Source organism: Camelus bactrianus, chromosome 31 (genome assembly GCF_048773025.1).
Source record: "Camelus bactrianus isolate YW-2024 breed Bactrian camel chromosome 31, ASM4877302v1, whole genome shotgun sequence".
Lineage (NCBI taxonomy): Eukaryota > Metazoa > Chordata > Mammalia > Artiodactyla > Camelidae > Camelus > Camelus bactrianus.
Genome location: NC_133569.1, coordinates 24,884,606 through 24,907,941, shown reverse-complemented (window position 1 = coordinate 24,907,941; position 23,336 = coordinate 24,884,606).

The window sequence follows — 23,336 nt, the reverse complement described above, 5'->3', positions numbered from 1 at the left end:
CCCCAGGGCTGGCACACTGGGTGCACAGACAGAGCAGTGGGGGTGGGGGCGGGGCGAGGTCACATGTGCGTGGCTCCCACTAGCCAAGGCTGGCCTCGCTTCCACAGCTGCCGGAGCATCAACCTGATACTTGAACACGGAGCGTCCCTCAACAGACCAAGCAGCCAGTCAGTGGTAATGTGACTGCATTGGCTCTCTTCCACCCTAGAAGGGAAGAAATCTATCTTGACTAAAATTGATTTAAATTCTCGTTAAGGGTTTGACTTTCCTGCTTGTAAAGCCTCAGTCTCATGACTTACAGGAAATACTGCATTACATCCCTTCGGACAGAGGGGCCCGGTTTACAGCAGAGGAGGCACCATGGCAGTGGACACTTGAACACGAGATCTTCTGATCTTGTTATTGCTATCACATCAGCCAATTGCCAGTGGCCTGACGGAACCATTCAAAGGACTTGAGAAGACCCAGCGGTGGTGCCAACTTGGAAATACACTCCTCGGGTGTAGGTAACATCGTCCAGGATGCATGACCGTTTTCTGGTGCTGGGAACCAAGGGCTGGAAGGAGACATGTACCCACTTAGCATCACTCCCAGGGCTCCCTTCGGGGAATAGTTTGTGTTTCTCAGCAACGTTAGTTTCTGGGGATCGAGAGATCGTCTTCCTGGGGGGGATGCTCCCACCAGGGGTCTCAGCGAGCGTCCTGTTAAACATACCGTTGCTGGTTGCCTGGTCCGTTTGAGTTCCTCACACCAAGGCACCCGGGGGGCACGGCGAGGAGCTGGCACCTGGCAGCGTTGTTGGTCCTGCTCATCAGAAGGCGCAGGGATATGTCTGCCCAGGGGACCCAGCTGGCAGTTGCTGCACTTGGATGGGAAATGGACAGACGCGGTTGCAGCCATAGTCGGAGAAGGGCTTGGTGAGCGGAAGCTCGGAGCCTCAGGAGGGTCAGCACGTGAGGTGTGGCCCCTGGACCAGCAGAGGTGCTAACCCAGAGCCTGGAGAACCTGGGATGGAGAGTGAAGGAGGGAGATGATACGTACCAGCTGTTGCTGTGGCTCAGGTGGTGGTACCCTCCACCAGTTTTCTTTGGTTATTTCTCTGGGAAGAAGACAAGGCCAGATACTGAAGGAGCTACCCTCACTGGGGTGACCTTACAACACTAGGCTGTTGTCACCGAAGGGAAGTTCGTGTGCCCACTGCACCGTGAGGTCAAATGAACTGAAACACTGACATTGGGAGCAGAGAAAGGTTTACTGCAGGGCCGAGCAAGGAGGACGGGGTGGCTCCTGCCCAAGAAAACCCCAAACCCCCCAAGGGGTGTCAGCAAAGCACATTTAAAGGCAGGTGAGGGAGTGGGAGCCGCAGGGTACGTGATCAGCTGGTGCACAATTTTCTGATGGGGTCAACACTGTCAACCCCCAGGCGCCAGGTGGTTTGGGGGCTGTGTGCCCTCGATCATCATTTCTTCCCTTTGGTGGTGGTTTTAAGCATCAGAAAAACTCGGGAAATACACATGAGATTAACTGTGCTTCAGAGGGGAGCTCCAGCAGAGGACACGGGGGAGAGGTCTGACCCTGGAAGGCCCCATGGGTCCTGCTCGGTTACACTGGTGACTGCTGAGCACAGCAGGGACACACTGCGGCGCACAGCGGTGCGGCGCCCAGACAACCCCTTCACGACTGAGGCACTCCTTCCCCGGGCTGGTGGCGGTCCTGCTGCCGACGGCTCGCGTCAGAGTCCCTCCTGGCATCGGGTCTCGCAGCAGGCGGCGCCTGCTCCCCGGGGATGCCCCACACAGTGACCAGATGCGGGAGGAAACTCCCCAGTCCCTGACTTCCTTTAGGGCTGGCCTCTGAGGGGCCGTCTCAGTTCCACAGGCATCGCTATGTTGGCAGAAGTCTTTGTGCAGCCAGTTCCACCAGGGGGTCTCTCCTTCAGCCCAGTCTTGCTTTTTACACTTTCTTCTATTTGTTGCTCCCAAGAATACTCTTCAATAAATTGCCTGCATGCGAAACTCCCCCTCTGAGTTCTTTTCCAGGGAACCCCACTGAAGGCATAACTCCCACCCAGAAACGTCCCCAAGGGGGCCTCTCCCCAGTCTGACCAGGTGGAATTGGGCCATATGCCCGCTCCTCAACCATGACCAACAAGAAGACTGGGTGTCCATGCTTGGATGAAGCCAATCATCTGGGGCTGGAATGGATGTAGGGAGCCAAGCAAACGGCCACTCTCCTTGGGATGCTGGAGAGTCAGTGACTAATACACAGAGCTCCCCGGAAATGCCTGTCAATTTGTGTCCTTACAGAGCTGGGGTGGGCGGCGGCTGCCTTTCTGGAGTGTCTGTGGCACCGGGTAGGGGACGTGCTGCACGGCTTCCTGGCACCTGCCTCCTGGAGGGTCGGAGCCGCTGCTGGGATGGTTAGCGTCCAAGACAGAGCTTGAGCTGGCCAGGCCTTGTCTCATCCACGCCACAACAAATGTGGGGGAAGACGCAAATTTCTAAGTGCCACTGTCACCCTCTAATAAAACAAACCTCAAATGTTCAGTGCTTTCCTTTTTAAAGGAATTAAATTCAATTTTTAAAAAATCCCTGGCGAATTCAGGACTTGGGGGTTCCTTCTCAGCGAGAACTTGACTTTCCTATTAGAACTTCATGGGTGCCAGGCTGGAAATGCCACGTGTGTTCCCTGGGACCCGAGTTCAGATGTCACAGGAGCTTTGGAAAAATCAAAGAGAATCAGTAGCCAAACGCATGTGGGAACTGTGGACAGCCAGGAGAAGTGGGTTCATTTCCACGGGGCTTCTGAGAGCCCGTCCCCCCTGCCTCGCTCAGGCTGCCCTGGGAGACGCGCCTGGTGACCTCAGGGCACCTCTCCTGGTGACGGCCGTGTCCTTCTTACTTGGCAGGGGCCGCCGTACCAGCGGCTCTGCGCCACGGCTGGCCGTGGGCCGTCCGGGTCGTCCTCACCGCGGCGCACAGCGTGGCCGCGCGGCCTGGCCCGCGTGACTCGAAGGGTCCCCGCGCGACGTGAACACATGTCAGATGCATCCGCCGCGCGAGCTTGCAGCTCAGTGGCTTGCTGCTGTTTCCTTGCCAAAATCAGAATTGAAGGATTTTTGCTGTTGCTGCTGATAAATGCTATGCCTGCTAGAGCTCTGCAAGGGAAAGGAGAGATGCGACTGGGCCACGCCGGGCGGCAGGACCGTCCGTCAACTCGGTGTTCATCACCTCCGAGACGTGAGCTCCCCGCCTCCCGAGGACACGCCGCCCGGGCCTTTGCCAGAGCCTCTATTTTGGGTGTGTCTTGTGTTCGTTCCCTGGCAGCGTGCTCAGGCAGGAGATCCATGGTAAGCTGGCAAGTGCCTAAGAAAATCAACAGGTTTCTTTTTAAAATTCTTAAAGATCTGTGATAAGGGGTTTATTCAACGTGTAGACCGAAATCAGAAGAAATTAACTGTGGGCATTATTACAACTAAATGCAATTAAAACGGAGTTGTGTGATGTATGGCTGTCGGAAGGTTTGGATTCTCTTGATCGCCTTCTGATGTTTTCTGTTCCTTTTTGCACTTCTGTGAAGTTTTGCAGGTTTCAGCGGCTTAGGTGGGCATCAGAGGTGCCACCCAGCAGTGGGATCTTAGGACAACTGTCCAGAAGGACGACAAAGCAGGAGGTCATGCGTGGTGGGCGTGTGTGATCCAGTCGATGTCCAGACTAATCTGGAAACAAAAATATCTTAGAGGAAGAAAAAGTCCAGTTTCCTATGGAAGCTGCTCACTGAAGCCCTAACTGGGTCGTGGAAATAGCCTCTCAGAAAACACACGGCCACGTGATCAGCACGAAGCATCTCATGGCCCGAGAACACGCTGTGCGGTCGAAGGTACCGTGGGTCCTTCCTGGAGCTCATCCCAGAACCTCATTTCAAGAAAGGCCTAAACAGTCTTGTCACGCTTCTGCCAAAGATCCTGACTCAGAGGTGAGGCTCTGAAGTGTTACACGCTCCCTCCCAGCTGTGCGTTCTGCTGGGGACCAGGGCGGGTGTAAACCTGCCCCAGGGCCCGTGTAGGGAGGGCGTGTGAGCGAGCTGCTCCCTTCCCCGTGCTGAGGGAGTGCACGGTGGCTGGCACACGGGGAGGACACGCTTGCGGTCTCAGTGTGCTGAGGCCGAGGAGAACTGACACTAACAAAGCAAACTGCAACACAACACACTCGAAGGACAGGCTGTCCCTGTGCATCCACTCCCAGGACAACACAGTCTGGGTGGCAGTGGCCAGGAAGCAAGGGAAAAATGTTTTCAAGCAGTCAGGCATGAGCCCCTGAAGATATTTCTAGAAGGAGCCAGGGCAGATTGTGTTCAGATCTGCCTTGCCTGGGACATTCTTAGTTACAGTGAACCAGCAGGGGACACGAGGCCTGGATGACCAGGTACTGAGCGTGACGAGGGCTCAGTGCTGGCACGTGTAGGTAGACCCCCCCCAACGCCCCTTCCCTCAGCGACACCTACGGGGGGGGGCAAGACCTGCGAGTCACGGCCACAAACCCCGCTCTGGCACCTGGATCTCCACAGGGGACCATGGGTTCACTTAAAGACTTTCTTTCCCTACTTCCTTTTACAAATTTAAAAGGTGGTTCTGGAATCAAAATCCAGCTGATAGTCTTCACAGAATTCCACTGTCCCTTAAGATGTTACTGAGCACCCAGATTTCCTTCAACGGCAGGTGCCTGTTGGCCTTGAGACCCAGGGGTGAGTTGTGAGTGAGCCGTCACCACAGAGACGAAGATGCCGGCGTCAGACAAGCTGGGCTTAGTGCTCGGGGCTGCGCCTCCAGGAACGGACCGGGTGCTGTGTGCTGCACCCATGTGCTGGCCCCCAGACTCCGTTGTCACTGAATCCGGAGATGGGACCTTTACAGAAGTAATTAAAGGTAAATGCGGTCATGAGGGTGAGGTCCTGGTCCCCCAGGATTAGGGTCCTTATAAGAAGAGATACCAGAGAGCTCCCGTTCCCTTTGGTCATGGGCGTTCGGTCGCCTGCAAGACAGGAGAAGAGACGTCACAACAGAACCGACCTCCCGACCTCCAGAACCGTGAGAAGGAAATCTCTGCCGTCCAAGCCGCCAGTCTGTGTGTTCTGCCACGGCAGCAGAGCTGAGCGACGCGCCGCGCAAGCAAGCACACTGCATGGGGAGCCTGGGGTCCCAGCAGTAATCACAGTAACTCCAGTGGAAGAGTCACCACTCAGTGACCACTGCTACGTGCTTGGCATTGCTGGTTGCAGTTGACGTTTAGTCATTTCTCCCTTTGTTGAGGGTGCCTGTCCTCCCCTATTCTTCTTGGGGAGGCCTGGGCCATAATCGGCAGGGAAACTTGCACGTCACCGTGAGGACAATTGCTGACATGGTGTCACCTGTTGAGGCTCAGGACAGAAACCGGGGCTGCAGCCTCCGTCCTAGATATTTCCCTTTGGATTTACACACCTTTAAGAGATTATAGTTTTGTTTCATTCTGGTACCGGGGGGCTTGTGAAAATCTCTGGGTAAAAGCTGATCACATCAGCCAGTGTCCGGGCTCACATCTCTGACCTCTCTGTGTTTGGAGTCAGGCTGTCCCGGTGGTAAAAGCTGTGCCGTGTGGCCACTTGCGCCAGTGGAGGGGAGGGAACAGAAGGAAGGAAGTCCCTCCTGGAGAGCTCTCTCAGTGATGCTGTTTCTCCTTAACCACTTCGTTCGCTGGATCCTAGAAGGTTCTCAAAGATCCTGCCTTGAGTAGGTGACACCTTGCCTCACTTACCACCTGCTTCCATCGGGACAGGGAATTCAGTGAGTGGTAGCTGGGGACATGCTGCTGCCACGGGGGCCACGGGACCAGGGCCCAGACAGAAACGGGGTGCAGGGAGCTGGGCCAGAGTGGGGAAAGGAGAGGTGCAGGCCCCAGGGCTTTGCCCCAAGGGCTCTCAAAGCAAGGTTCAGACTTGGATGATACCCTTCATTGCACTTTTCAAAAGGCCCTCCCACTGGGCTCCATTCTTCCTCCCTGCTTGAAATCCATCCACATTTCCCCTCGTCGGGGCCCTCTCACTGCAGTTCGTGTCAGTAATTACGCCCTGTGACTTCACAGGACGAGAAGGATGAAGCCAGCATGCTGGCCCCAGAAGGGTTCTATCGATCAAGGATGCCGAGCCAACCTTCTTGACTACCGAGAGGAAGCGACTGCTCGGAAGAGTCAGCCCACACATTCTCACGCTTGGCTGGCCCCTGAAATCTGAGGCCTTGCTTTTAGTTGAAACAAGAGAGCAGAGGCCACTGCTGTGGGCACCGTACTTCCCCCCTCCTGGTCACAGGTGATGCATTTTGCCTTGTCCTGCAGCTGACGCATGAGGACTGCTCGTCCCGAGGCAGCATTCCTGCAGCACTCACGGCTCTCTGCACAACGTGTAAACCCGCAGCCCGTCAGGTGGCTGTTCTCCTGGGTAGACACGGCACTCCCCCCCAGTTTTCCCAGAAGTGGCCTGATCTTCAAAGGAAAGTCAGTTTGCAGAGAGAGTCCTTAGTCTTTGAGGGTCTGATGATCTGGAAGACACCCATGCAGGGCAGCCTCACTTCATCTAAGAAGCCAAGTTCGACGGGCAGACCTACCAACCACAGTGGTTCTGAGACCAAAGAGATCTGCGCTCCATTTTAGAGTTTGAGATGAATTTGTGCGTTAAATTGGACCAGCAGTGGGGCTGGTGCTATGCTTTCTTGATTTGTACCCAGACAAGAGCTGGAGAATCAGGCTTCAAACATTAGGTCTAGAACATGGGCAAAAGGAACGGCTCCATCCACACATGACAGACGCTGGAGAGGCTGTGGAGAAAAGTGAGCTCTCCTATACTGCTGGTGGGAGCACAGTCTGGTGCAGCCACTGTGGGAAACAGTGTGGAGACTCCTCAAAAGACTAGGAATAGACTTACCATGTGACCCAGGAATCCCGCTCCTGGGCATATATCCAGAAGGAGCCCTACTTCAAAATGACACCTGCACCCCAATGTGCACAGCAGCACTATTTGCAATAGCCAAGACATGGAAGCAGACTAAATGTCCATCAACAGGTGACTAGATAAAGAAGAAGTGATAAATTTATACAATAGAATACTACTCAGCCATAAAAACCGACAACATAACACCATTTGCAGCAACATGGATGCTCCTGAAGAATGTCCTTCTAATTGAAGTAAGCCAGAAAGAAAAAGAAAAATACCACATGAGATCGCTCATATGTGGAATCTGAAAAAAGAAAAAGAACATAAATACAAAACAGAAACAGACTCACAGTCATAGAATGCAAACTTGTGATTGCCAAGGGGGAGGGAGGTGGAAAGGGACAGACTGGGAGTTCAAAATGTAGAATAGATAAAGAAGATGATACTGTGTAGCACAGGGAAATATATACAAGACCTTGTGTTAGCTCACAGCGAAAAAGAATGTGACAATGAATGTATGTATGTTCATGTATAACTGAGAAGTTGTGCTCTGCACTGGAATTTGACACAACATTGTAAAATGACTATAACTTAATAAAAATGTTTTTAAAAAATGGCTCCAAAATCCATTATTAACCATGGGAATTTGTCAGCTATAACCCTGCGTACCAAGCTATCATCTCTTCCCCATCTGAGTGCTAACGGCCACTTCTCCTTTTGTCCCTACACCACCCCCTTCTCCTTTCTTCTTTCCTTCCTGCCTGCCTTCCTTCCCTTAATCCATCAATATGCCCTGTGTGCCAGTATTATGCTAGGCCCTGAAGAAACAAAGATGAAAGCTCATGTTTTCTCTCCTGGTTGAGCTCATGGTCTTATCAGGGAATCTCCATTTGATCTGTGAGCCGTGATAAAGGCTGTGATGGAAGTTTGTCCAGGGAGATGCAGGAGCAGAGATAAAGGCCAGCTAGTGCAGGACCTGGGAGCATCCCTTAGGCTTCCTCCGGAGGGGCAGCTGGGTTAATTCTGAAAGTGAAGAGGAGTCTGATGGGCGAAGGGCCAGGAAGGGTCAGGGTGTTCCAAGCCCGTGGGATGGCTTGTATAAAGCTGCAGACCAGAGCATGGTGTGTTTGGGAAGCACGGTGGTTCCTCACGCCGGAGCTGGGGGTCCAGCTGGATGCAGAGGAAAGGAGGGCTGAGCCTCTGCACGAAATGTAATCACAGGTAGAAGCCAAGTCTTGAAGGCCTGCTTTCTTCCACGGAGAAGTCTGGTCTCTGAGGCAACAGACTCAGGGAGGGACTTTACAAGGAGAAAGGCAGGGCCAGCACTGCGTTGAGAGACGTGTTCAGAGAGACTGAGTGTGTCCAGGGAACCTGTCAGGAGGCTATCGTAGCCACCGTGACAGCGACCAGGGTGTAGGGACCAAGGCAGTTCTGCTGGGGAGCATCTCAGAAGGAATGGGAGGAGGAGTCTGCCAGCCTTTGGGCATCTGTTGAGGTTTCTTTCTAAGGAGCTGACGGCTCACACAGAATGTTTTAAAGGCCTTGACACAGCCCTCTTTCCGCCAAAGAGCTTTCTCATTAGACCCCCAAGGTGTCTGGAGAGTTCCAACGTTGGTATTTTATACCTGTGTACACTTAAAATAAAACCATCTCTTAGGGTGATCAAAACTTGCTGGCTCACAGTGATGCAGGACTCTGAACCCTCTGGGAGGGGGTGGTGGTGCTGCTTACCTGGCTGGACGCTGACTGTTGGGGGCCACCTTTCACGTGGCCTGAGTCTCCCATCCCATCCCATCCCATTACAAAATATATGTGTGTTTGTGCAGTAGAACTGTAATAATTCTACCTAATGAAACTGAAAAAGGAAAAATATATATATATATGCATTTTATATATAAATATATATATTACTCATATATAAATATATATATTACTTATATAAAATATAAATATATATATAATATAAAAAATATATTCCTGATATTTCTCAAATTATGAATGACTTGACATCAAATCCCCCAGGAAATACTGAGTGGGAGTAATAAACTTCTTTTTCTACTTAAAAAAAAAATATATATATATATATATAAAATATATATATAAATATATGTTTTAAAATATATGTAAAATTTAAAAATGTAAATATATGTATACTTATATGTTTAAAATATATGTTAAAATATATAATAAAACATAAAATAAATGTATATTTATATATAATATGTATTTTGTATATATGATATATTTAAAATTATAAATATAAATGAGTATATGTATACATGTATCATATATAATTGAAAAGTATATATATATTTTAAAAGATCTGGGAAGCAGCTAGTGAGGAAACCCAGCCTCTCACAGGGTGGGTAGGCGTCCGCTGCGGCCAGCGCTGGGCCCACGAGTGTCCCCACAGGCCTGTGCTTGGCCGCCACGGCTGGCCTCTCCCCTGGGGGCCATCAGCTCACAGAATGGTGATTGCTCGAGGGCTGTGCACGAGGGCCAGGGAAAACAGGATGTGTGAATTTTCAAATGAAAGACACACAAGAAATTCATCCTCAGCTCTTTTCCTGGGGGCTTCTGTGTCTTTGAGGTCAGTGACATGGCGCTGGGCCTGGTCTGGCGATGCGAGCCGAGGGCCATCTCACCACTAAGGGCCTCCGATGGTTTCGCACACACAGAGGTTCTGAGCTGGATGTGGGGATCACGGGATCTCTTGGTGGGTTCGCTGAGCCCTTGCTGTGTGGGGGCACATTGTCCTGGTGGACAGCCCCGCCGTTCAGCTCTGCCACCCAGACTGGCTCTGGGCTGCAGCCAGGGGCTGAGGGAGTGGGCCCCTGGTCATCACCCTCAGCTGGGGCTCTCCTCAGCTTATCAGATGAGTTGCAACATTTTCTGGTAAGAGTTTTAATTCTACATTATTTTTTTCTGTGTTTAATAATTTAAAAATTATTTACTTAAACATTTGTGGTAAATTACACATAACATTTACCATTTTAACCATTTCTTCAGTGGCATTAAATACATTTACATTGTGGTTCAACCATCACCACTGTCCACCTATAGAATTTTTCCATCTTGCAAAACTGAAACTCTGTACCCTGTGAACACTAACGCCTCCTGCCCACCCCAGCCCCTGGCCACTGCCCGCCTGCTTTCTGTCTCCAGGAGTTTGTAGAACATGAATTTTATTCCTCCCAATCAGTATTTCCTGGGGGCTTTGATGTTAAGTCATACATAATTTGAGAAATACCAGGAATATATTTTTTATATTTTATACATATTTATATTTAAGATAAGTTATATATATATATAAAAAATACATATATATTTTTTTTTCCTTTTTCAGTTTTATTAGGTAGAATTATTTCTACTCCCGGGACCTCACATAAGTGGACTTGTACAGCATTTGTCCTCTAGTGACTGACTCATTTCACTTAGCATCCTGTCCTCAAGTTTCTTCCATGCTGTGGCCTTCCTCTCAGAACATTCTATGTGTGGATGGACCACATCTTGTTTATCTGTCCAGCTATTGACGGACACTCGAGGCACGTCTACCTCTTGGTTATCGTGAGTGAAGCGGCTGTGAATGTGGGAGTGCCAGTATCCCTTTGTGTTCCTATTTAATTCTCCATTACTCACACTTTGCTTTGAAACATGAAAACTGTTGACTCAGCTGAGCCCTTCTCCCTTCTCTGTGTAATGAATAAAGGGACTGCTTCTGCTCCTGGGGAGTAACAGCATTAATGCTTCTGGGAAGCCAGCATGCATTTTTCTTTTTTCAATAACTGAATAATAAGACACAGTAATTGGGAACATTAAAATGCCAAAGGCATTCTTTGGTGAAGTAGCAAGAATGGTTGAAATCATCACACAGTTCAGGGCACCACTGAATTCTGGGGTTTATTCATGTCAAAGGACTTTTTCTTTTTAACAATATAACATTTTTTATTGATTTATAATCATTTCACAATGTTGTGTCAAATTCCAGTGAAGAGCACAATTTTTCAGTTATACATGGACATACATATATTCATTGTCACATTTTTTTCTCTGTGAGCTACCATAAGATTTTGTGTATATTTCCCTGTGCTATACAGTACAATCTTATTTATCTGTTCTATGATTTTGAAATCCCATCTGTCCCTTCCCACCTCCCACCCCCTTGGCAACCACAAGTTTGCATTCTATGTCTATGAGTCTGTTTCTGTTTTGTATTTATGCTTTGTTTGTTTGTTTGTTTTTTAGATTCCACATATGAGCGATCTCATATGGTATTTTTCTTTCTCTTTCTGGCTGACTTCACTTAGAAGGACATTCTCCAGGAGCATCCATGTTGCTGCAAATGGTGTTATGTTGTCGATTTTTATGACTGAGTAGTATTCCATTGTATAAATATACCACATCTTCTTTAACCAGTCATCTGTTGATGGACATTTAGGCTGCTTCCATGTCTTGGCTACTGTAAACAGTGCTGCTGTGAACATTGGGGTGCAGGTGTCATCCTGAAGTAGGGTTCCTTCTGGATATATGCCCAGGAGCAGGATTCCTGGGTCACATGGTAAGTCTATTCCTAGTCTTTTGAGGACTCTCCATACTGTTTCCCACAGTGGCTGCACCGAACGGCACTCCCACCAGCAGTGTAGGAGGGTTCCCCTTTCTCCACAGCCTCTCTCAAAGGACTTTTTAAACATGAGCCCCATCAGTTGTGACTGGACCACACAGTTCAGGTGCATGGTTCCAGCCCTCTGAGCCCTACCAGGAGTGGCTCATTTGCTGGCCTGTGTGTAGGGCAACTATAGGGCAAAATTTCCATGCAAGGGCACGGTCCCCAGGCCAGGCTGACCTGAGGAAGACTCACCAGCCGTGCTGGCCAGCAGAGGAAGGAGAAAACAAGAAACAGTGGGTCCTGCCAGGGCAGCACACAAAGCACATTGCTTCTCGCCCTCATCCGCTTCCCGCTGACTCAGGAGGGACACCTGAAGTGGATCCTGGCACAGTCCAGGCACCACGTTTCCCAGGAAGCCTGCGACTGGGCAGGTCAGTGGGGCCCTGAAGACCAAGACCGGGGTCAGGGAGGGGTCACGGCCAGCAAGTCACAGTGACATGAGGGAAATGGCATAGCAGGTGAGGCCTATGAGAGCAGGGGACCAGTGCTGCCTCAGGGTTCGTGCCTCTCCATGCAGTGCGCTGGGCAGGCTGTGGGTCCCTGAGCCCCCGGAGGACCTCTAGGAGACACCTGCAGGAGAGTCAAGGGTCCGAGAGAGATCAGAGCCCTCCACCAGCCTCGCCAGTTCCCCGCATACCGGCTTCCAGCGTCACCCAAAGTGGCGGCGACTGCAGGTCAGCTGGAAGGCTCCTCATTCCCCTAAAATGCCCGTCTGCCTATGACACCTGACATAGTCTCCCTTTCTAGTTGGGGATGTGGCTTAAAATAAACGTCGTTTTGAGAGACAGACCTGGTTTCAGATGAGACTGAGTAAATGGTTAATATCAGGCCCTTTGAAACCAGAAAAAAAGGAGAAAGCCCTATAGCTCTGGGGGCCAGGGGGTTAAAACGCAAGAAGCATCTTAGGTGAGAAAACAGCCCAGAAACGGCAGATGTGAGTTTTACTGAAGACTAACATTGTGCTTTCCCAACTTACAATCAAAGGTAAAGCCTAAAGTCAGGTTTGCCGAGGGGGTGCTGACCTCCGACAGGCCACTCATGGGCCAGGCTGTCCGTTAGTCCAGCAGTCAGAGGACCCTTACTGCAACTGCCTCTCATGCAAGGTCTGGTCGACCGTGCCCATTAGCAGTCTTGAATTATCCCAAATCGATGCACCGTGCTGTGGGGCTGAGCTCCAAAGTCAACTGGTGGGTCGGTTGACTCTGCACATCTCATTGCCCTGGTCTAAATGTGTTTCTTATTGACATGACAACTGGCTAAATTAGATTTGTGTGTTTAATAGTCACAATATAATTGTAGACACACCAAAATCACAGAAAGGAGACTGTGACCACAGAATTCATAAAAATTGATCTAGTGAAAAAATTTGGCTATAGTTACCCTAAAAATAATAAAGATGAATGAGGGTGTCGTTGTGTCCCCGATGTGGTGAGGTGGGAAGGACCCCTCTGGTAATCTTCCCTCAAACCCATAAACATAGTCTCGTCATGAGAAAACACATCATACAAACCCCAACTGAGGGACATTCTTCAAAATATATGACCAGCACTTTCTCAAAGTTGTCAAGGTCGTGAGAGGCAAAGAATGACTGAGAAGCCATCACAGATGTGAGGAGACGAAGGAGACATGATGACTAAATGTGATGTGGCGCTCTGTCTTTGAACTTGGAACAGAAAAGGACGTTAATGGGGAATCTGAACAGAGACTGAACACAGTCTGGGCTTTAGCTAATGGGAATGCACAAATGCTGGTCTCTTGGTTTCAACAGATGAAGTGTGGCAACATAAGACCACAAGGTTGGAGTGAACAGAAACTGACTGAGAGCTATATGAGAATTCTCTACATTCTCTTTGAAACTTTTCTGTGAACCTAAAATTATTCATCCCCCCAAAACTGACTTGAAAAGTAGACAGATGGAAAGTCTAAAAAGGAATCAATAATAAATGGGAACAAAATCACTGTAACAGAGATGCCTCTGGTGGGCCTGTTAGGAAGCTGGACACAGCTGAGGAAAGAATCTCTGAACTTGAGGATATGTCAGTAGAAGCTTCCAAAACCAGAAAAGTAAAGAGGGGAAAAGAAGACTGAAAATTATTGAACAAAATATACAAGAACTGTGGGATGACTACAGAAGGTGTTACATACATGTGATGGGAATACCTACAGGAGAAGAAGGATGGAAAAGAATAGAAGAATTGAGGCAATGACCAAGAATTTCCCCATATTAATGTCAGACACTAAACCACAGATCCAGGAAGCCCAGAAAACACCAATGAAGATATATCCCCAAAAAAACTATACCTAAGTATATAATTTACAAACTACAGGAAAACAAATACTCTGAAAAAAGCCAGAGGAGGAAAACACTTTACTTACAGAGGAACAAAGATAAGAATGACATATGACTTCTTCTTAGAAACGATGCATGCAAGAAAAGAGTGGAATGAAATATTTAGAGTTGAGAGAAGGAAATCACCTAGAATTCTGCAGACTGTGAAATTATTCTTCAAAAGTGAAGGAGAAATAGAGACTTTCCCCAACAAACAAAAACTGAGGGCATCTGTTGCCAGTAGATCTGCATTGCAAGAAATACTAGAAGAAATTCTTTAGAGAAAAGGAAAATGATTAGGTCAGAAACTCAGACCCACATAAAGAAGGGAAGAACATCGAAGAAGGAATAAGTGAAGGCAAAAGAGAAACTTTTATTTTTTTGTATTCTTCATTGATCTAACAGGTAACAGTTTGTTCAAAATGATAATACCAATGACATATTTAATTATATGTCTTACAAATATGACATATGTTTATGTACACTTATATATAAGTGCAGTGAATGATGGCAGTGACACCAGGGACAGGAAGAAGAAATTAAGATTATTTTTTTGTTGAAAGATACATTACCCACATAGTGAAACTGGACTTGGGTTTGATGTAAAAGTACATTGCAAACTCTAGAGCTACCACTAAAAGAAGTAAAGAAAAAAAGTATAACTGTTGTGCTAAGTTAAAACCATAAAAGGCAGAAAAAGAGTGGAAGACAAATCCAGGAACACAGAACAAAGGCAACACATTTGAATCCAAAATTAGTAACTTTCCTAAACAGAAAGCACCAGGCCCAGGTGAGTTCACCTGTGAGTGCCACCAAACAGGTAAGGAAGAAATTATACCAGTTCTCTATAATCTCTACCTGAAGATAGAAGGCGAAGTAATATGTTTTAATTCATTCTGTGGGATCGGCGTTGCTCCAATACCAAAACTGGACAAGACATTACAAGAAAACTACAGACCATTATTTCTCATGAACATGGCCGCAAAATTTTTCAACAAATGTTAGCAAATGGAAGCCAACAACGCACAAGGAGAGTTATACACCATGAGCAAGTGGGATTTATCTCATGTAAACAGGTCTGCTTTAGCAGCTTAACATCAATTAATAGAACCCATCACATCAACAGGATAAAGAAGAAAAAAATCATACAATCAAGTCAACAGATGAAGAAAAAGCAGCTGACAAAATCCAACATCCATTTATGCTAAAGACTCCGAGAAAAACAGCAATAGAAGGAAAACTTCCTTGTCATCTAAAAAAGCCTTACACCTAACGTCATACTTAACGGTGAGAAACTTCCGTCCTTCCTGCGAAGATCAGGAAAAGGCAAGGATGTTCCCTCTCACCATGTATTTTCAGTAGCATGCTGGAAGTCCCAGCTGATACGAGATGAGGAAAGGAAAATCTAAAGACTTCACGTATGTTTATCTCAGGAAAGCAGCTGAACCATCTGTTCAGGGTGTCCCAAGGCTGCTCTCGAAGTGTGAGCCTGCCTGTGTTCTTTTCTGCAGCTCAGGGTCCCCTTTCATGCTCATGTGATTGTTGGAAGAATTCAGATCCTTGTGGTTGTAGGAATGAGGTCCCTGTTCTCTTGCTGCTATGAGCTAGGGGTCCTCTCAGCTCCTACAGGATGTCCTCAGGCCCTTGCCACGTGGCTTCTTTTATAGGTTCTCTACACTTAGAATCTGTCTGCCTCCAGGATGGGTCCAGTCCTTTCCAGGGTCACCTGTTTAGGTCAGGCCCACCTGGATAATTTCCCTTTCGATCAAGGCAAAGTTAACAGATCAGAAATCTAATCCCGAGCATGATGCCCCGTGATATTTACAGGTTCTGCCTTCACAGGGAAGGAGTTACTCAGAATGCGTATGAGGGAGGGGGGATCTTGGGGGTCATTTTTTAATTCTGTCCACCACAGTGTACGTTTCTCATAATCATACAAAAGTTTCACATCTAAATGCAATCAGCTGTGTCGTCTAGTAGTTTAAAGCTGCTTCCCTGGAACCAGGCAGCTTCAGCAACTTTTACTGAGCTACCAGAGCAGGTTACTCACCTTTCCCGGCTTCCCTTCCTGCATGATGCAGATACCAAGGAGATGGATTTCGTGGGGGTGTAGAGAAGACTTCCTGAGCTCATTCATAGCAAAGCGTTTGGTTCAGTGTTTGGCACATTCATGTTACGTCAAAGTGAGTCAGCTTCTCTCATGACTGTCATTTCTGCAATTACTGCAGGGCCACGACAGCATGTGTGAGAAGGTTATCATATGTGTGCAAATCTCACCACACTGTTGTCAAAACTGAGTGTTGGAGGGAAGCCAAGGATGTTAGGGAGCTCGAGGTGGGAATTCTGCATGCCAGGCCGGGTCCAAGCCTTGAGGGAGTGAGCTGTAGCAAGTCCTGGGGAACCCAACCGCCCCTTGGAAATGACCGAATCCTCAACCAAACTTGTCCTGCGTTGGGTGGAGCATGAGCCACGGGATTATGGGAGCCAATAGGGCAGAGCCAACACACCCATGTGAGGCTGCCAGTGTCGCAGCTGCCTGCTTGGTGCTTCTACAAAGGGGACCTAGTTCCCGTCTTGAGATCGTAAGTCCTGAGAACTTGGCTGCAGATTCCCTGTGCTCGGGTCCTGCTTCTATGGCGATCCCATTTGGGGTCTGACATGAGTTACTTAAGCTGCTTTCTTTCTGGGAAACAAGTTACATAAACCCAGCTCCCTGTATGGCCTGCTGCCAACTGAGTAACTCCGAAGCTTTGCTTTAAGTCAATCAAAACAGGGTCTGCCTGGGAGGGCATGCCTGGGAGGGCATTCATTAGCGAGTGGTGGCACAGCCCCTTCTGATGTTAATTATTGTTATTGGGAGGCGTTCGTTAAGAATGTTGAGAATCATTTTGCAAGAGACAGTGTTATTAAAATGCAAATGGCACTCTGCACCCTCTCCCCTCCAAGCTTCGGGAAATCAAAGGGAATCATGCAGTGTGTGTTTATCTGAAGACAACTTTTCCCACCAACCTAGTCCTGTGGCTTACGGGTGAAGGCTTGGAGTACCATATGCCTTTTGGCAGTGGAAACTCTTCCCTTTTGATCTATCTTCTGAGAAAGCAGCAAGGGGGGCATTCAGGGCAGTTCTGGCCCGAATAGAGAACACCTCTGACGCACACTGGGGAGTCTGGAACCACGCTGTCCCACACAGCTGCCACCAGCCTCGTGCTGGCTGAGGAGCACGTGGAGGGGTCGGGAGGGCCAAATTGGGAATTCAAGGTTTGCAGACACTGAGGACTGTATACAAAGTAGATAAACAACAAGTTTACACTGTACAGCACAGGGAACTACGCTCAGTATCTTCTAGTCCCCTACAATGAAAAAGAATATGAAAAGGAATCTCTGCGTGTTCACGTGTGACTGAAGCATGTGCTGTGCCCCGGAAATTGACACAACACTGTAAACTGGCTGTACTTCAATAAACAAAAAGAAAACTAGAAAAAAGAAAAAATAAATACGGCCAGTCTCAGTAGAGATGGCTGTACGTGTAACATACACACCAAATTTTGAAGACAGTATAGAAAAAATATTGAAAAACAATTCATTAATGCTTTTTGGTGGTACTGATTGCACATTGAAATGATAATATTTTGGTAGTATTGGGTAAATGGCTTTTATTATAAAAAAAATTAATTCCACATGTTTCTTTTCATGTCTTGAATGTGGCTTCTAGAAAACATACAATTGCAGATGTGCCTCGGGTATTCTGTTTGTCCATCAGGGCAGTTCTAGACAGCAGGAGGTCCCCCGGTCCAAACTTTTCCCTTCTTTTACAGAGTAAGCTCCTTTCTGGGCATTCTGCCTCCCCTGTAGCTGCCTGCAGCCCTTCCCGCCCCGGACCCCAGGGCAACGGCTTGCATGGCGTTGACGTCGCCTGCTCAGAGCCATCGTCAGAGCCCACACCCGTGTGACCTTTGCGTCCTCCCGCCTCCCAGGCACCTTTATGCCCTGGCTTCCCGAGCCATCCCGAGTGCTTCCCCACCTTGCTGCTCCCGGGACCCTCGGTCTCCGCCCAAGCGCGCATCCCCTCGCACCTGCCCTGCGCGTCTCCCTTTACCCTGACCTCCCTGCGTCCTTGGGGCTCTTGCATGTGTGTTGGTTTCGACACCTGGACTCCGTGTGGTGACTGTTCAACGTCAGTCTTCTCATTGGACTGTGTGCTCCTCAGGGGACGGACACCGCATCTTCTTCATCTGTGTCTCCATGGCATGTCGTAAATACTTGTTGCATGTGCACAGAATGGAAGGGCCGCAGGGAAAGAGGGCTTGGCTGCTGCCAACACTGCGCGTCTGTGCAGCGCTGCTTCAGCCACAGCCGGGAGCTGCCGGCTTTGCTTTTATTTTTATGTTTAATCATTATTTATTCTTAATGACAACGGGAACCACAGCCGGGCCAAGGCCCGCGGCGCTCCTGCGCGGTGACAGGGGTCGCCGTGCGCTCTCTCCCCCCCCTCCCCCCCCCGCCCGGCCCTCCCGCGGGGCGGCAGTCCTGGTGCTGCGGGGGGGGGGGGGGCTGAGCGCTGAGACCGCCGCCCCGCGCCAGTCAGCCCCCCCGGCGGGGCTGCGAGGGCCGCCCGTTCCCGCGGCAGCCAGGAGCCGCGCGGTTCCGCCGTGAGTCCGCCTGCGGCGGCTGAGCGCGCGCTGCCTCCCGCCGCCGGCCTCCCCTCCCCATAGAAAACTCAGCAGGCCGCAAGCTAACTGAGAAAACGACTGCCGAGGACTAATTCTCTCCCCGAGAGGGGAGCTTCCAGGGGATTGACTCCAGGTCCCTCTAAGGGGTCCGCCAGCATCCCTCAACTAAAAGCGAACCTTCCTTTTTCATGGTGATTGACGCTGAGCTCGGCAGGAGGACACCTTTTCGCAGGTGAAGACCTAGCTTCATCTATGAGATGAAGAGCGTCTTGCCTGCCCAAGGCATAAAAACCCAACCTAACTCATACAACGTCTGTGATCCCATTTACCCGCAAAGCTATGAGGGGGAATCCGCCGAAAGCTGCAGAGTGAGGAAGAGAGGAAGGCTGCATCAGGCCTCCCGGGACCGTCCTGGGGAAGCAACGGGGCCGAAGCACGGCGGGTTGGGCTCTGGCTGGGGCCAGCCCCGCTCATTTCCGGCGATGCTGGCCTGCTGGGTCCCACCGTGGTGTCCCTGCCAGGGTGCCCAACACCGTCATGCAGTTCTCCAGCATGGAGGTCCTCCCCCAGCACCGACGGGAGGCTGCTTTTTGCTCAGCTAGGCCAGATTTGAAGCTAATAGAGAAATGGGTAGACTTCCTCCGGGGGACACAGGTTGTCGTCAGGCTGGGCGCTGGGCCGTCGGGCACCTGGTTCCAAGATCCTGGTCCATCCGGTCCTCCGTGGCTCTGAGCACACGCTGCCAGCACTCTCCCCGCTGCTCCCCTGGAAGATGGCACAAGAACTCGAGTCGGCCCAGCAGCCGGGGGCCCAGCACTCCGCCTGGACTTCCTCAGATGCGGTGCCGATACTGGGAGGACGCAGAGACTGAATGTCTGAAAGTCGACGGCAGTCCTCAGTTCTGCAGCCTCCAGGAAAGCTCGGCGTTTGAGCAAAGCCCTGGACATTCTACCACACCTGCCACTGCCCTCGAGCGTCCACGTGACTCAGGTTTTCCAGGGTTTGGTACCAACTTTGTATCGGCTGAACGCTGTGCACAGTCAGAGGTTCAGGGCTTCGCCGGGCTGGGCTAAGAGCTGGTAATTGGATCCCGGATCCTTCCTGGGCCTCGGGTTTCTAAGTCAATGATCCACCAGGCCTCAGTTTAATCACCTGCAAAATGAACACAGAGTCCCACATACTCTGTGAGGCCCAGCCTCTCGGAGCGTTTTTTAAAGTTCATGAACGAATGAGATTTCCAGGATGAATCAATTGTCAACACGCAGAAAGGCCATTCGCCCTCCTCGGTTACAAGAGTGGACCAGGCTGGACACCATCCTTCACATCTCCTTAGCCAACAGCTTGCATCTCGTTTCTCGTGCTGGATCTTCATAACAGGAAGCAGTCCACCTCGGACAGGCACACTTGTGTCCTCTTTGTCGTCCTTCTGGACCGTCATCCTAAGCTCCCACGGCTGGGGGGCACCTCTCATGCCCACCTAAGCTGCTGAAACCTGCAAAACTGCTTGAAAGTGCAGAAAAAGGAACAGAAAACATCAGAAGGTCATCCAAAGAGTCAAAACCCCCAGACACCTGTACATCACACAACTCAGCTGTCTTGCACTTACTGGCAATAATGGCCATAGTTAATTTCTCCTGATTTCGGTCTAGACATTGAAGAAACACATCGCTGCAGATCTTAAAGAATTTTAAAAAGGAAGATGTTTTTTAGACTTTTTTTTTTTAATCTTGTGTTTTGTTTATTTTGGGGGTGGGATGGGAAGTACTTGAGTTTATTTATTTATTTATTTATTTTTTTAACAGAGGTGCTGGGGGTTGAACCCAGGACCTCATGCATGCTAGGCATGTGCTCTGCCACTGAGCGACACCCGCCCTGCTCAGACTTGTGTCTTTGTGTCACCAAGTACCCCATCAAAAAGTGTATCGTTCAGACAGGTGACCTGCCTCTCTATCTCGGTAAATAGAAACAGTCTTCCTGATCATTCCCCCCGTAAACTGACTGAGCTGATGGTTGTCAACATGTCAGGCGCTCCAAGTGAACGTGGTTACCTCGGAGCTAAATGCAGGCTTTGCTGTGTTTGCGTTTTGGGACTGGCCAGGCAGGACATTAGCATGTCTGTGTTTACCGCTGAGGTTGGGTGTTGTTTCGGGTGGGAGTTAAATACATCATGTTTGAAATGTAATTATTAATATTCCCATGACTAATCATATCACAACAAATAACAGTTCGCAGCACATAATATTTTCACACGCCTTATCTCGTTGGATCACCCTGAAAACTCAATGTGGCGGGGGTGGGGGAGGGACATTGTTTGTTTGTTTGTTTTTAATTGAGGAGGATCCTGGTTCTCAGAGAAGTGACATGATTTGCTGAAGGTCGCAGGTGCTCAAGGTCGTTCGGCTTTCAGGCTCACGACCCAGGGGTTCAGACTTTTAAATCCCTTCTCCCTGCGCCACACCGTGTGCCTTTGCAGTACACGTCCGTGACGGTTTCAAGGGGCACCTCAAACAAGCAGGCTGAAGTTACAATGTAGTTGTCTAAGTGTCTGAAACGAGAAATTTCATAACCTCCGCTCATCAAACATTTTAATTTTAAACTATTATTTGAATGAAGCTGGTTCCTGTCCTTCTGATGTCGGCATCAGTCCTCATCTATGGCCATTTATTCATTGGAGCAAACTTTGTATTTTAAACAGATTCCTTCTGGGAGCTGACAATTGTTTGACACACCCTTAATTCGTCATAAAGATCGAGATCTCTTGGACTCATCTCTAGAACTGCGCATCACGAAAGGACAGCTTTCACATGTCTTTTCAGAAAAATCCCTATCAGTTGCTTTAAAATCAACTCAATTTCCCCTCCCCACCCCACCTGATTTTAATGGAGGTTGACTTTCCCTTAAAAAGTTTAACTTTGTTTCTGCAGTACAACGGGGCGTCTGGTGGTAAGGACTCAGGTAATCCCAGAGATGCTGGTTGATGCAGAGCACCACTGAGTTTCCGCGTACAATTGCATTCCTTTCACTGTAGCTCTGAAAGGAGAGCCTTGTCCCCGTGCCCTGAATCTGGTGATCTCTGGAGACCTCTTCCTCCTGTCCCCCAGGTCAGCGTTCCCAGCTGTTCCCGAAGATTTGGAGGTCAAGGCGGGAAGCTCTTACCAGGCTAGGCCCCTCTTCTCAACGGCTGGCGCACCCGAGCGAAGCAGCGCGGGCAGGCGAGGGGTCCCAGCAGACCCAGAGGGCTGGCGGCACGCGTGGGCAGCCAGTCACTGGTGAAGCCTCCAGGAATCCTGCCCCAGGACGCTCACCTGCCCCGGGACGCTCACCTCTGCTACCTGCAGGAGAGCTAGTGAAGGGAGTGGGGAGCGGGGAGCTCTCTTCTGAAGACCTAGACGCCAAGCACTTTGCAGAACTAAGTCAGCACCATTGATAATTAGGGATATTTTACAGACTCACAGACACAGAACACAAGCTTGTGGCTGCCAGCGGGGAGGAGGGTGGGAAGGGACAGACTGGGAGCTCGAGATTTGTAGATACTGGCAGGTATATATAGAACAGATAAGCAAGTTTATACTGCACAGCACAGGGACATGTGTACAAGATCTTGTGGTAGCTCACGGTGAGAAAAGAATATGAAAACGAATATACATGTAACAGAATATTATTCAGCCATGAGAAAGAAAGAAATCCTGCCACCTGCGAAAACACGGATGGGCCTGGAGAATACTGTGCTAAGTGACACAAACCAGACGGAGAAGACAAATTGCATAACACCACTTACACGTGGACTCTGAGAAAAAGTCAAATTTATAGAAACGGAGAGCAGAAAAGTGGTCGCCAGGGACTAGGGGTTGGGAAAAATATGGAGAGGTTAGTAAAAGGGAACATTTTTTTAAAGTAAAAGTGAAAAAGATATATTTTTGGTTATGAGTAAGGTCTGAGAATCTAACGTATGACATGGTGACTCTAGTTCACGCTGTATTGCAAAATTGAAATTTGCTACGAGCGGTCATGTGCAACTACCTAGGCAGAAATAACCCTTTAACACTATATGCGGACATCAGAGCGTCAGGATGCACACTTTAAATATTTGACAATTTTATTTCTCATTTATGCCTCAATAAAGCTGAAAAATGTTCATGTACAGTTTACATATACGAAAGAAATAAAAATACAAAAAGAAAGAATAAGAAGGAAGCTGGAGGTATCTCCTTCCAAAAAAGAGAGAAAGAGAGAGATGTGTTAGCGTCAATAGGTCATCAGGTCTCGGGCGATGACTGCCTTGGGCCAGTGAGGGAACCGGACCAGAAGTGACTGCCGCTGGAGGAAACACACATGTGCACACGCAGGAACTCAGACCCGCTTTCACACACACACACACACACACACACACACACACACTCAAGTGCAGAGATATACAAATTCCCTCCTAGGGACACATCCATTTGTGCACCGAAATACACGTGTGTATACACACATATACACGTGCACGCACAGACCCACACACAAAACACACACATGAACAAACACACCCCATTAGCTTATTTTGTCTTAGAACGAATAAAAGGAAAGTGGATTATTTTTTCCACTTTGTTTTTAAACTCTTAAATAGAAGTTTATCTAAACTGCTCAGGTAGGACGGGTGTTTTGGCCTCGGAAACTGTGGCGTTTTCAGATGCAGGTAACTCAGTCCGTGAATCCCGGGCTGAGGACT